A 12,275-nucleotide genomic window follows, 5' to 3' on the forward strand; every position below is an offset into this window, starting at 1 on the left:
TAATTTAATGTTTTCATCTCTGAGAGTTTCTGGTTGTGTCTATATTCTGTATTTGTATATGTATCAGTCTTGCAGTTTGCATTGTTCTTGGAATGCTACTGCCCAGGTAAAATGGTTATATTATTCATTACATTTTAATAATTTGAAAATATAGTCAAAAAACCATTAACCCAGATTCAGTAATCTGTGTTTTCTTTGACATTGCTGAAGTGCAGAAAGGTAAGACTCATGTCAAACTGTAAAAATATCTTGTTAGCTGCTTGGCAACATGACTCTATTTGTCAGTTTATTTTGGCATATAGGTTGCTAGAAGTGCTTTTGCAATTGCCTTATTGATGATAACTTTTCTACTGGCTAATGGTGTATTTTGTGCCTTTATCAAGGTAATTTAGTTAGCTAAGTGCTAACCTCTTTTGCACCTTGATTTGAACAATATGTATTTTCAGTAACACACTCAAGCCCAAATGAAAATAAAATGAAAGAAAGAACCCAACTCCACTAGTCCACAGGCCAATTAACCCACACTCAATTTGTCTCTCCCAAAAACCACACATCTGAAGATGCTTGACATGAAAAAGTGGATGGGGGGTGGGCAGATACAAGTGGCTTAACCAGGCAGGATGCCTACTGCCATATGCATATGACATTACACTATTTTTACCTTGTTTCTTAGTCAACAACAACCAACTTCCATTACAGAAGCAGTTGTCTGCTAGATCTTGAGTTACAAATTGGTGTGATTAATCAAGTAATTGCTACAGTGCTAAATTATATACATATACATAACAATGAAATGACAGTAACAGTAACTGATACTGTTTATATGCTTCAATACGCTGGGCATTCTGACATATGGTAGATGCATTTTCCTCAGACTTCAGAGTTCCTATCTTTTCCTGCACACTATTACATTTTCACAAAGCAATCTTGTGAGGCATGAGAACCTGTGGAGGAGAAGGAATACATCAGTGTGATCACAAAACAGGCATCACCACCTGGGGCGGAATATTTGGACTACATCCAACCAGGATCGATTCATGGGGGAAATAAAAGATCTGAATCTGACAAACGAATGAATCATCTTGTCAACAGATTTTCCAAAACAATCTCAATGCCAATGGTGTTTTGGTGATACCAACCCCACATGCTTCATCGGGGTGTAATTTTAATGGGATACTTTACCCTGTTTATTTCATTTCAGTATTTTCAGTATCTTTTGTTTAACACTTTGATGTGACAGCCTCTCTTTCCTGTGCACAAATATGGGAAAATCAGCAGCAATATGGTTACAATAGCTCCCCAGGACAAAATGTTAGCATTGAAATTTATGATCCCCAAATTTAGTCTGCCACAGTTCCTCACTTGTAGCCAAGTTTAGGTTTCCAAATTTTTCCTGTGGACTCATGTTTCCTATTTTGACTGCTAAGTTGCAGACCTTTCACATCAAACACAGGGAGTTCCTTCCCATGATGCAATCAGTCTCATAATTGTGCTTGGACTCCAGGAAGGAAGTCTCCAAAATCAGACAGAGATTTTTGAAGCTTGGTCACAATTCAGAAAAAGGTACTTCCACATCAACTTTTTCATTAAAAAAAAAAATAATTAAAAAAATCACAAAATAAAAATTAATATATCTGGGAATATTGGCATGTTAATGGAAATGGCATGTTAATGGAAATGGAAAACAGAAGTAATTCACCGGTTTGCACTGTTACAGAACAAAAATAAACACAGTTGCTGACCAGGGAACAGATCACATCAGATAACTACTGCAATGACAGATGTCTAATGAATGCCAAGCAAGAATGGGGTCATATTAGTTGAATCAGATTTGGTTGAGAACATGTATTTATACTGTTGGTGCAGAGGTGTGTTTGTGTTAAAGGAAGTCTTTTTTCATGGAAAAGTTCTCTGAGGGGCTCACTTCTGGATGCAGTTCCATTAAGCAGCTTACCTCCTCTTGATTGATTCCCCTTGACTCGTTAACATACTTGAAGATCTTATTTATATCTTTCTCTGTATGTATTTTAACGCTCTAAACCGGTTCTTCTGCTGTTGGAATACTTGTTTCTCTAAAAATGTATTATTACAAGTAGCCACATGCTTACACCCACTGCGGGAGAGGCACTACCACTCGCTTATTATTAGGAATAAATCAAGAAACGGTTGGATTTGACTGGACTGTTTTCAAAGTTCAAGAGTTGTTTAACACAGGAGACTTTGCCAGCATGAACGGTGAACCGAGCGCTAGAGTCCGACCGGAGTGGAGGAGCATGCGTGTGTCGGCTGAATTTCTGAGAGCGTCTCATAAGCTGACATAGCAGGCAAGTTACTACTATCCCTGCCTTGAAGAGTCATGGTGTAGCCGCTGAAGTTCGGCAACACTGGAAGTTTAATACTAGCAAATTTAGTCACTGTGTTTGACATACGAAGAGGACATATGAACTTTGACTCGACTCTCGGTGAAAAAGAAAAAGAAAAAGAAAAAAAAAACAAACCCAAAAACGCGTAAACTGAATAACGATAACTAAATAACTACAAAGCGACTGTTCCACGCATCGCCCTTGAGGATAACACTTGGATATGGGAATACTTGTTTCTGTTGCATTCGTGGAATGCAGCGTTTTCAAGCGAAACTGTCGTACGTGTTGGGAAATCTCCGAACGGCACTCAAAGGAAACTTAGAGGTGAGGTGAGTGATGTTTGATGAATGTGTCTGGACAATGCAAGCATGGAATGAAAAAACTAAACAAACAAACAAATAAAACTGTATAAACGTTACATTTAAGGGATCTACAGTCTCTTTGACTAAAAGGAAGCTACTTCACGTTATAATAGCCAAGTTTGAGAAAATGGACTTGTAGCATGGAAATATACGTTCGGATTATGATGTATATGTAAAATGTTACGTTAAAACAAACAGCTGTCTGTTCCTTCAATACCATATATGTCAAACAACCATACACATTGTTGCATCTCCTTGAAACTAATTCAAAGGAATCTGACATGTGCTTTTAGTCGTCGCTACACTTCTCAAATCGGCAGAGTCCGAAATAATTGAGTTGTTGAGGAATGTTGTGCTGATTTGTACATGCATGATCCTAACTCAGAAGCACGTGTCTTTTACAATAACAAGCGGTCTTTAATGAACCTTGCTCAGCATTGGCTAACAGTAGTTCGGAAAAAGAAGTGGAAGTCAAGATAGGTTTTTGAACGAGAACTACCAACGCCGTGGCGTATTATTATTATTATTATTATTATTATTATTATTTTAACGTTAAACGGCTTCATTTTACAATGTATGCTTACTTTTTGGTAGTGGGCCTCGTGACTTAAGAAGCATGTAGATATGTGTTTACATCCATTTTAAGGCACGTCGTTGTCACCTGAGCACATTCTTGTGCAGTCGCCTGCAATATCTGATTTTACGTGTTGTGCTATCAGGAAGGCAAAATGACACTGGACCTGAAAGTTAGTTTGGAGCGTGAGAATCAGACACCTATAAAATGCTTTTAAAGATTATATGGATGAGAAGTGGACCAGTACCCGACATCTTTATTCAAATTTGGTAAGTTTCATGTGTTATTAGGGATTGAGAGGTGGTTCGGACAGAATGTAGCCTTCACATCCAAATTTCCAAAATATGGACAAATTCTAACGTGGCTTGGTAGAAGAGGTCAAAGTTCATATCTTTAGAGAGGCATTTTCATAATGTCAAAATTCAACAATGAATTTGTCCCAAAGGACAAAGCAAATAGGTATGTTCTACAAGTACAGTATATTTGACATTTTATAACAATTGTATACATTTGTCAGGAGATACCTCAAAATACTTAGAGTAACATTTTTGTGTTCAACAAAACAAATACTGTGAGTTCAGTCAGACAACATAAATAATAGTTTTTAGTATTATTCAATGCATATAAAAGTAAATGTTTGATCACTATCCTCCTTTGAATATCATGACTCCAAAAGGCCCCCAGTAGTATGCTGTATATTGTTCAAAATCTTATATCTCTTGTCCCTTTATCCTGAATAAGTCACATTGTTACTGTGTGTCACATGTATCAAAGAACATTCATTTATTTTCAGTTAAGTGTTGTAGCACCTCTGATACATCCCAGTTTATTTTACACTGAATTGTAAAGTACCATTGTTTAGGTTTGGTAGCCAGTTATAATCTCTCTGTTCGATGGACAGATTTCCAAACGGTTTCTGTTATTAAAACGTAACAGGGCACCTGGTGCATACATTAAGTGACCAACCAGCACTGCAGCCACACTGTGAGTTTGACGATTGTCTTTGGATAGGAGGTGCCGTGTGTTTACATTCTGTTAAACTCACCTTATGTGCATTATACCTTGAACCAGTGGTATTGGTAAATGGGACTCTGACTACAGCACAAACAAGGATCAAGTGTCTCAGAACAAAAAAAATATATATAATAATAAAACAGGGGAAGCTAGTCTGTAGTTTTTCTGGTGCTGTGAGATTTCAAGGAAGTGGCATTGGGTTTTTGGTGCATTGTTGTTCTTATGGTGGTTTTCAACAGTGGTTTTATTTTCTTGAAGAATGTAGTGGTTCATATCCTGTTCTTATTATGCCTGTCCCCACCCATTCTGGCAAAGCCACTGTAAACAATCCTTGCAAGTGATGTGAAAAAAAGTGCCTGGGCCAAGTGAATGTCTGCTCAATGCTACAATAGGGTGGTGGGATTTTCATAGGCCTTGTATACTAACCAGACCAGCTGTATTGTGACACTGGTGTGCATTTATACACTAGTCTTGTTTCAGTGAATCTGCTGATCTCGGTAGAAATTAGAAATGTAATCCTCTGAAAGTTTTAATTACGCTGAAAACTGTTGGTGTGAATCAAATCACTTGGAATCACTGCTTTACAAATGGCCAGCAATGGCATGTCAAGGTGTTGCTTCATGCTAAAAGACAGAATTGCTATCTTTGGGTGGTGTGATAGTTGGAGGATGTGTGTTTTCTTCAAATGGTGAAAATTATGAGAGGACATGATTATCTAAGTATTGAATGCAGACAGCTCTAACAGGCTGTCTGAACTGTGAAACCCTTCTTGTGTACATGCTGTAATCACAGAGAAAACATAAGATGTGGAAATCCTCTGAGAGAGCTGTTGTCAAAAGCAAAGCAAAGAAAGCTTGATTGTCCTAAAGGGACTCCTTCATTATTATGACAAGGTTGAGAGTTTCTTCCTGAAGCTCTAGTGAGTGCGTGAGTCTTAACAAGTTGATGCCTGTATCACCGTGTGTAAATTCCAAAGGGTATGGAAGTCACCGGGATTATAAATCATCACAAGGTGCGTGTTTGTGTGTGTGTGTGTGTGTGTGTGTGTGAGAGAGAGAGAGAGAGAGATTTAGACAGAGAAAATACATAAGGGAAAACCAGAGATGAGAGAAAGGAAAGAGGCTGAGTAAAAGAGAAAAAGAGAGAGAGGGAGAGAATCACATTGTCTTGTCTTCCCACTTAACAGAAATTTTTGGAAATTTTTCTGTTTTACTGAAGCACAACAGGCAACTCTATGGGAGCATAACTGTGGCGCTGTATAAGCACCTTGAGGAAGGCCTTTAGAACTATATTCTTCAAAACCTAAATGGAATGAACTCTGCAGTTGATTGAATGATACATTTGTGGAAGGAGAGCTGTATAAAAACTCATTATCGTGCCAGAAACCAAGGAATATGAATTTCCTCTCAGAATAAAAATGAACTTTATTGGCTTGGTTAGTTTATTATGTAGTTAGCAAAAAATTATGTAAATTAATTTGAATGGTGCTTAAATGCTGACTCCATCCCAGTAGCATTTGGATATGGATTCAATTTATTTAGCTGTGATCATGATTTATCTATTGAGGTTTAATTGTAAGTTGTGTACTGAAATGAAGCACTTTTTCAGGATTAATTGAATGTTCCTTTTAAAATCTTGTTAACATATTTTGTGAAGATAAATGTGTGAAACTCCAGTTCCATACAGGATGCTAAACTATGATCATGTAACTGAGGGAATATCATTCAAAGTGTGTGTAAAGTGTATACATTTAAAACATGACATAATACTTTCCCTTTCAGTAATCATGTATGAATAAATAAATTCATAACACAGTGAAATATGTTTACATCACAGAAGATGGGGGCAGGACCAGTGTGCAAATGATCTACCTAGGCTTAGCTAACTAGCCATCTAACCTTCAGCATCCAAAGGACTCCTTTTGGTTTAGGAGGAATGGGCATACTTTGTATCTGATGCAGTCTAAATTCTGTTGAAGAGGTGATGAAGCTATTTCTGATAAACTGAAGGATGATTTTTTCATTGTGACCTCTATGCTATGGTAGTCCTAGACCTGCTGCAAGGTCCCATATATGTTGTTTCCGAGTCTGACTCAGAGATGTGGCTCATGGTGGCCGGGTTTTTTGGAGACCGTGCGAAAGAAAGTTTTTGGATTCTGTCATACTTTAAGAAAGTTTATTTTGTAGCCTTCATCTATGTAAATGACGATTCTTTCTGTAGCAGCAGTCATGACTCTATTCGCAATGTGAACTGATTCAAATAACCTTTTGTCCGGGTGACTCAGCTGCCTGAACAAGCTATTTAAACATTAATCTTAATTGGTTCCACCTGAAATAGTTCAAAATGATTTGTTGAGAATTCAGCTTGATAAAAAAAAAATGCAGCTCATGTTTGGTGAAGGGAAAATTTGTACATGTAACAGTACTTAACTATATGGGCAAAGTATAACAAAAAGAATAAACCTGATAAAAAAAATCAAGGCTCTTGTGCTGAGGCATCCAGCTTCTTAAAGTGCACTGCATGAGCAGTCTTAGAAATATAATTTACATTAAAAGCATGTCAGTGCCAGCAGCTGCATTTTCTATTTATCGATTACACATGATTATGCATATCATAATTCCAACTCTCACTGTCAGACATAGTTTTACCTGAATTTTACTGTTATTCAGTGTTGTTGCTAGTCATTACATTAATTGGCCAAAAATCATGTAATAATAAAGCTTGCATAAGAAATAACATAATTGGTTGTCAATTGTAGTGTTTCCACTTATACTAAAATAGTTTTACGTGCTCAAATAGATTGATTATGGCATGAAACTTGGAAAGATGTTGAACAATAGACAGTTACTGTTAATTTTTGGTATTTTGGTATTTTTGGGAGCTGGGGTAGGCCTGCACCTGTAGAAGAACCTCAACAGATGAGAATGGAAGATGGAAGAACTCAACTTCAGATTCACTAAACCCTAGCAAAGATATATTGCTTAAATTACTGAAGGGAAATTAGACAGTCCCAAGTGACTGTAGGAATATGTTATCAGCCATTGGTGTCAAGTCATAACACTGTTCGCTGACAACATACCAAAAAGAGACATTAGTAATGGATGACTTTAATTTCCCCTCTGTTAACTGGGAGAATATGTCAGGGATGTGGACAGTATGAGCAGGATTTTTGAATGTTGTAAATGATCTGGTCTGATACGCAGGAAACACTACATGCTATTCAAATAATTCAAATTATTTGCTATTCAAATAAGGGACTGAGGTACTGGAAAAAATGACAAAAGCTAAATCAGCAGACCCTGACAGCACTATATATTTATAAAACGAATTCAGTTATTCATAAACTATTAACACACACACACACACACACACACACACACAAATCTATACTGTCACTTGAACCTGGTGAAATTCCTGATGCCTGGGAACAAGGCTGTGTAGTGCCAATTTGTACTGGGATTGCACTGATCTTTTGTACTCCAGGCTAGTTAGGTTAACTTGCACCTCATGCAAGATTTTGCAGTCCACCATAGGGGATAGGTTAGAAATAATATGAAAAAATAGTATCATAAAGGGTAGTCATCATCATGGTTTTCTGCAGGGGGAATCATGCCTAAAAAACCTCCTAGACATCTTCAAGGAAATTACAGAATGCGTTTACTCAAACTAGCCTATGATGATTATATCTGAACTTTCAAAAAACCTTGAACAATATATGGCCCAAGCATCATAATTTCAGGCTGAAATCAGGAAGAATTTTGGAGTACGAGTTGATTCAGTATTGGCTTCAGTATAGATTTCAAAGCGTAATAATGAGAGGGGGTCTGGTTGTGGTTGCTTTTGTACATGTTTGAACTTGAAAAGGACATTAAAAGAAAAGTAGTCAAATTTGCTGTTGACAATAAAATTAGAGGTGAAGTTAATATTTTGGAAGCTGCCCAGGTTATTTGGTAAGATTTTAACAGAATCCTGAAGTGGGGAGACTCTTGAAGACACTCGCGAAAAGAGGTTTAACAGAAATATAAAAATCTACATGTAGACAGTAACAGTAAGGCAGAATTATTTTATGGAAGGTAACACGTCTAACCTGGCATAGGCATTGTGCTGAATGTGCTGAAGCCTTAAGGACAAACAGGATGCAGGAATATGTGTCAGATAATATTTACAAGTAAAAGGCTATTTTATAAATAAAGTGAACTACAGAAGCTATTTTAATATAGTAGTGTCAACAGAAAAAGAGGATATAGGTAAAAATGAGTTGACAATGTACATTATAACTAGGCTTGAAAATCTGAGATACACTACAGACTATAGACAAAATTACAAATCTAGCTAGGCTGAATGGTCTGTTCTTTTCATTAATATTTCTGTGTTCTTATGAACACAAAAAATATTCCAAATATATTCATATATTCAAAATATTCAAATATTCAGCTCCGAAAAGAAGACAGTAAAGTAATGAATGGCGCAAGAAACAACATTGTTACTTCAAAGACAAATATTCTTTTTTTTGCCATTTTAACAGTGCTATTGCAGAAGTAAGTTTGGCTTAACGTGTGTTTTGTTTATCTTCTGATTGAAGGCGTGAACTATGTGGTCCCTGACATGTCTGTTACGTAACATCTGGAAACCATCCCCCAGGCCATCTACCAGCAGTAACAGAGTAAGAGTGCTTAAGTGAGCGTTTTAGCTGTGGCATACCAGTGAATGAAGCAGGCTTGTAACAAGACGGCCGTAAGTTCGTTTTGCAGTCGTCAGCTATTACAAAAAATATGATAGCCACGTTTACCAAAATGCTGACATCTGGAGATGAACATCTTCAAAAAGGCTTGGATTAAGTCAAATACAGGCTGACGTAGTTAAAGGTTTCCCATGTAATGGTATTCCTGCATTGATAAGTCAGGGAAGACCCTGACTTTTGAACTATTGTTATCTTCTCGGAGTGTTGCTCAGATCACCTTTAACAGACGTCAGCACTCAAGATTTACTTTTTGACAGGATTTTCCTTTACTTCCTAATTATGTTGTTATGTGATGGAATATTACAGGTGAATTACCTCACTGTTCTAGAAACAGTTAATTATTAATACTCTGCTGACCTTCAGTAGTGAGAAAAAATTTCCTATGCTTATAAATTATGTGGAGAATATCAATTTCTTATTTATTTATTTTTTTACATTTATGCAGAGTGACATACAAGGACATTATGATTAAGAAGATTTCTGATTGTGTTTTTTAAGCGGAATATGCGGGATTGCTAACTATTGCTCTCCGAGTAAGTCCATTCAGTGCTGAGATCTTGATCTGATCTGAATGTAGTTATGAGGTTGGCATGTGCTGTGCTGTCAGATGCCTGTGGCGTAAGGCCTATGAAGAAAGCTTCAGCCATAGGCCTCGTGTTATGCCCAGCTTAAACGTCTGTCTTTGAGCGAAGACTGACAGTTCGTTTGGATTTCATGGCTCTCCCTGGACAGTGTTCTACTGTCACTTTTACAACCATGGACCCAGCACCTGGACATGGTCTGAACTCTTGATCTTAAGTGTTTGTCTGCAACAGATGGTCATGGTGGGATTTGGAACTGAGACTTGCTCTGCGAACGGGCTGCAGTCGTGCTATGTGTGCATATGAACACTATTTCAAACAACATGAGTTTTTATTTTTTTTTTTAAATCAGTATTAAGTATAGTAGTATCATTAGCACAGCTATACTGAGAATGTGTTTTAGAGAATATACTTTTAGCTCAGTCATTGTATTAATGTGGTTTAAATGTATTTTCAATATATTCTTGGGCTGAACAAAATATTTTTCAATATATTACTATATATTTCATTTTTATGAATGATAAAATACAAAATTTAAACTATGTACATTGCCGAAGATAAAGAGGTCGTGTTAGCAACTATATTGTAATAAATAAATGCAACTGAAGAAATGCCTGTATGCAGTTACCATGTTTATTATTTTGAGTGTATGTCTGCAGGGAACGTTTTAACAGAGGACATTATTGATGGCTCTAATTGGAGCTAAACCTTGGCTCCAGAGTTTAGGGGCCAACCAGAAGGGAAGTGGTATGTGTCTCTGCTAGGTGTCAGTCTGCACATGAGCTCAGAGGTGCAGGAAGCACTGTTACAAAGCCCATGGCAGTGCCTGTTTCTCTGACCTGTGATGGTGAAGTGCAGGACACCAATGGGAGAACAAAGACATTCTTCAGAGTCACATGAAAATAAGGGTAATGGGATTTGTGGTTATTCCAACAGCTTATCCCATCCCAGAGTGACAGCTTCAGTGGGGGTGGTTGGTTGGGGGTGATCACAAGCATTGTCTCACACATCTTTTTGTTATTTGTGTTGAAAGATTGGTCCTGACTTAATTCCTGTACAAGTCATGCAGTCATGGGTCTTCCCTTGCCTTTAGTCAATTGGAATCTGTTCATTATATCTAACCCGCTTATTCAGTCCTTGCTTTGGAATGATGTGTTTTGTCCAATATGACAAAGAGAGCTATTTTTTTTTTCCTAAGCATAGCTGGTTTAAAGATTTGAATGCAAATATTTATTTGTTTTACAAATTAAGGTAAAATACCTTTTACATCTATTGCATATGACAGTGCATGTGTCAGAATAATTCAAATTTACATATGTTTTAATATTATTAAATATTGAAATCAAAGTTTCAAACTGATTGGTTCACAGTGGCCAGGTTATTGGGTCTATCATCTTTGCCTTTGTAGTATGTCAAATTGCTACAAATTGTGCAAATTTGATCTCTGCAAGCGTCCGTAATTTTTTAATTTTCTGTTTTCAAATTTCGAACTGTATGACCGACATGTGTAGGCACCAGTAATTTAGTCAGTACAGAACAAAGATCTCATTTTCACGTTTAAACGCTAATGTCACAAATCGATTGCCTTTTGGCACCCGTGTTTTGTGTCAGTTCAGCTAGCCATGAGTGTCAGCCACCCGTCAGGGGGTGCCATTGAAATGCAGTGAAATAAAATTCACCTCTTCAGTTCGACGCTTGTCTCCTCCAGCTTGGACGAGGTCATCACACCATGCTGGTATCCAGCTTACTACACCTCAGTATCCAGCAGAGAGTGTCTGGTCTCCATGGCAACACTGCAACTGCATTGGAAGACCAGCTTGTGGAGTGGTGAAATTACTGTGCTACTCGTGCACCATGGTGATGTGTCGAATATGAATGTGCTGACTCATGGTACGGCTTTCACTCTCAACCATTGAGCTGCGCTTTCATTTTGTGCATGAAATAAGACCTGTTAAGAATTTCTGTTAACCTAGTGCAGTAGTATCAGGGTTGCAAATGTTTGAATTGTAATTTTTGTAAACAATGTGAGAAATTCATCGGTGTCACAATGGAATCTCTGTCCTACTCAGAAGCAATCTCAGTTTGCTGATCAGTTGGCCTGTTAAACTGGCCATCAGCTGAAAAGTTTTCTTCAGTGTTGGTGTAGCTTCATGAATCATTCATGAAATTGTACATTATATGTTAAAAGATTTTGTTTTTACCTGAATCTTCAAAGATTATATGAAGGGGTTATGTGTAAGTATATGTGCTTAAAGTAAGGAGAGAAATGGTGCACACTCAAAGTTAATGAGGTACTGGCTAAATGGTGAGTGTATAATAAAACTTGCTGAACAAAACAAAGGGCATACTTCATCAGGGTGTGACATCATTTTCCTTATAAAGGCACACTTTTACTTTTTCATCTTTAATGTTAACAATTTGTGGGGGGAGTATTTATGCAAAATACAATACATTTTTAATAATGTTCATTGGAAACCGTTTTCATATGTGCAGAAAGTAAAAGCTTTTATTGTTATGTATGTGTTAGCTATGTCACTGGTCACAAACTGTTATTTTTGGAATTATTTTTCCCAGGCAACTTATTAAATAACATTTAAGTTCAAAGCCGTAGTCCTTGGCCCACCCACAATAACCACAGCA

General features: G+C 37.2%; 1 protein-coding gene across 2 annotated transcripts in view; it reads left to right on the forward strand.

The window, feature by feature from the left end:
* Positions 1-1,954: 1,954 nt before the first annotated feature.
* LOC118790650 (spermatogenesis-associated protein 13-like) overlaps positions 1,955-12,275 on the forward strand; it is an 81,932-nt gene continuing 71,611 nt past the window's right edge. Inside the window, exon 1 of one of the 2 annotated variants that reach the window (XM_036547634.1) lies at positions 1,955-2,692. The gene's annotated coding sequence lies outside the window, so the exon portion shown is untranslated. The remainder of the gene's footprint in view (positions 2,693-12,275) is intronic. The other variant, XM_036547635.1, reaches the window with a different exon arrangement.

The sequence above is a fragment of the Megalops cyprinoides genome, chromosome 16 (genome assembly GCF_013368585.1).
Source record: "Megalops cyprinoides isolate fMegCyp1 chromosome 16, fMegCyp1.pri, whole genome shotgun sequence".
In the NCBI taxonomy this organism is placed as follows: Eukaryota; Metazoa; Chordata; class Actinopteri; order Elopiformes; family Megalopidae; genus Megalops; species Megalops cyprinoides.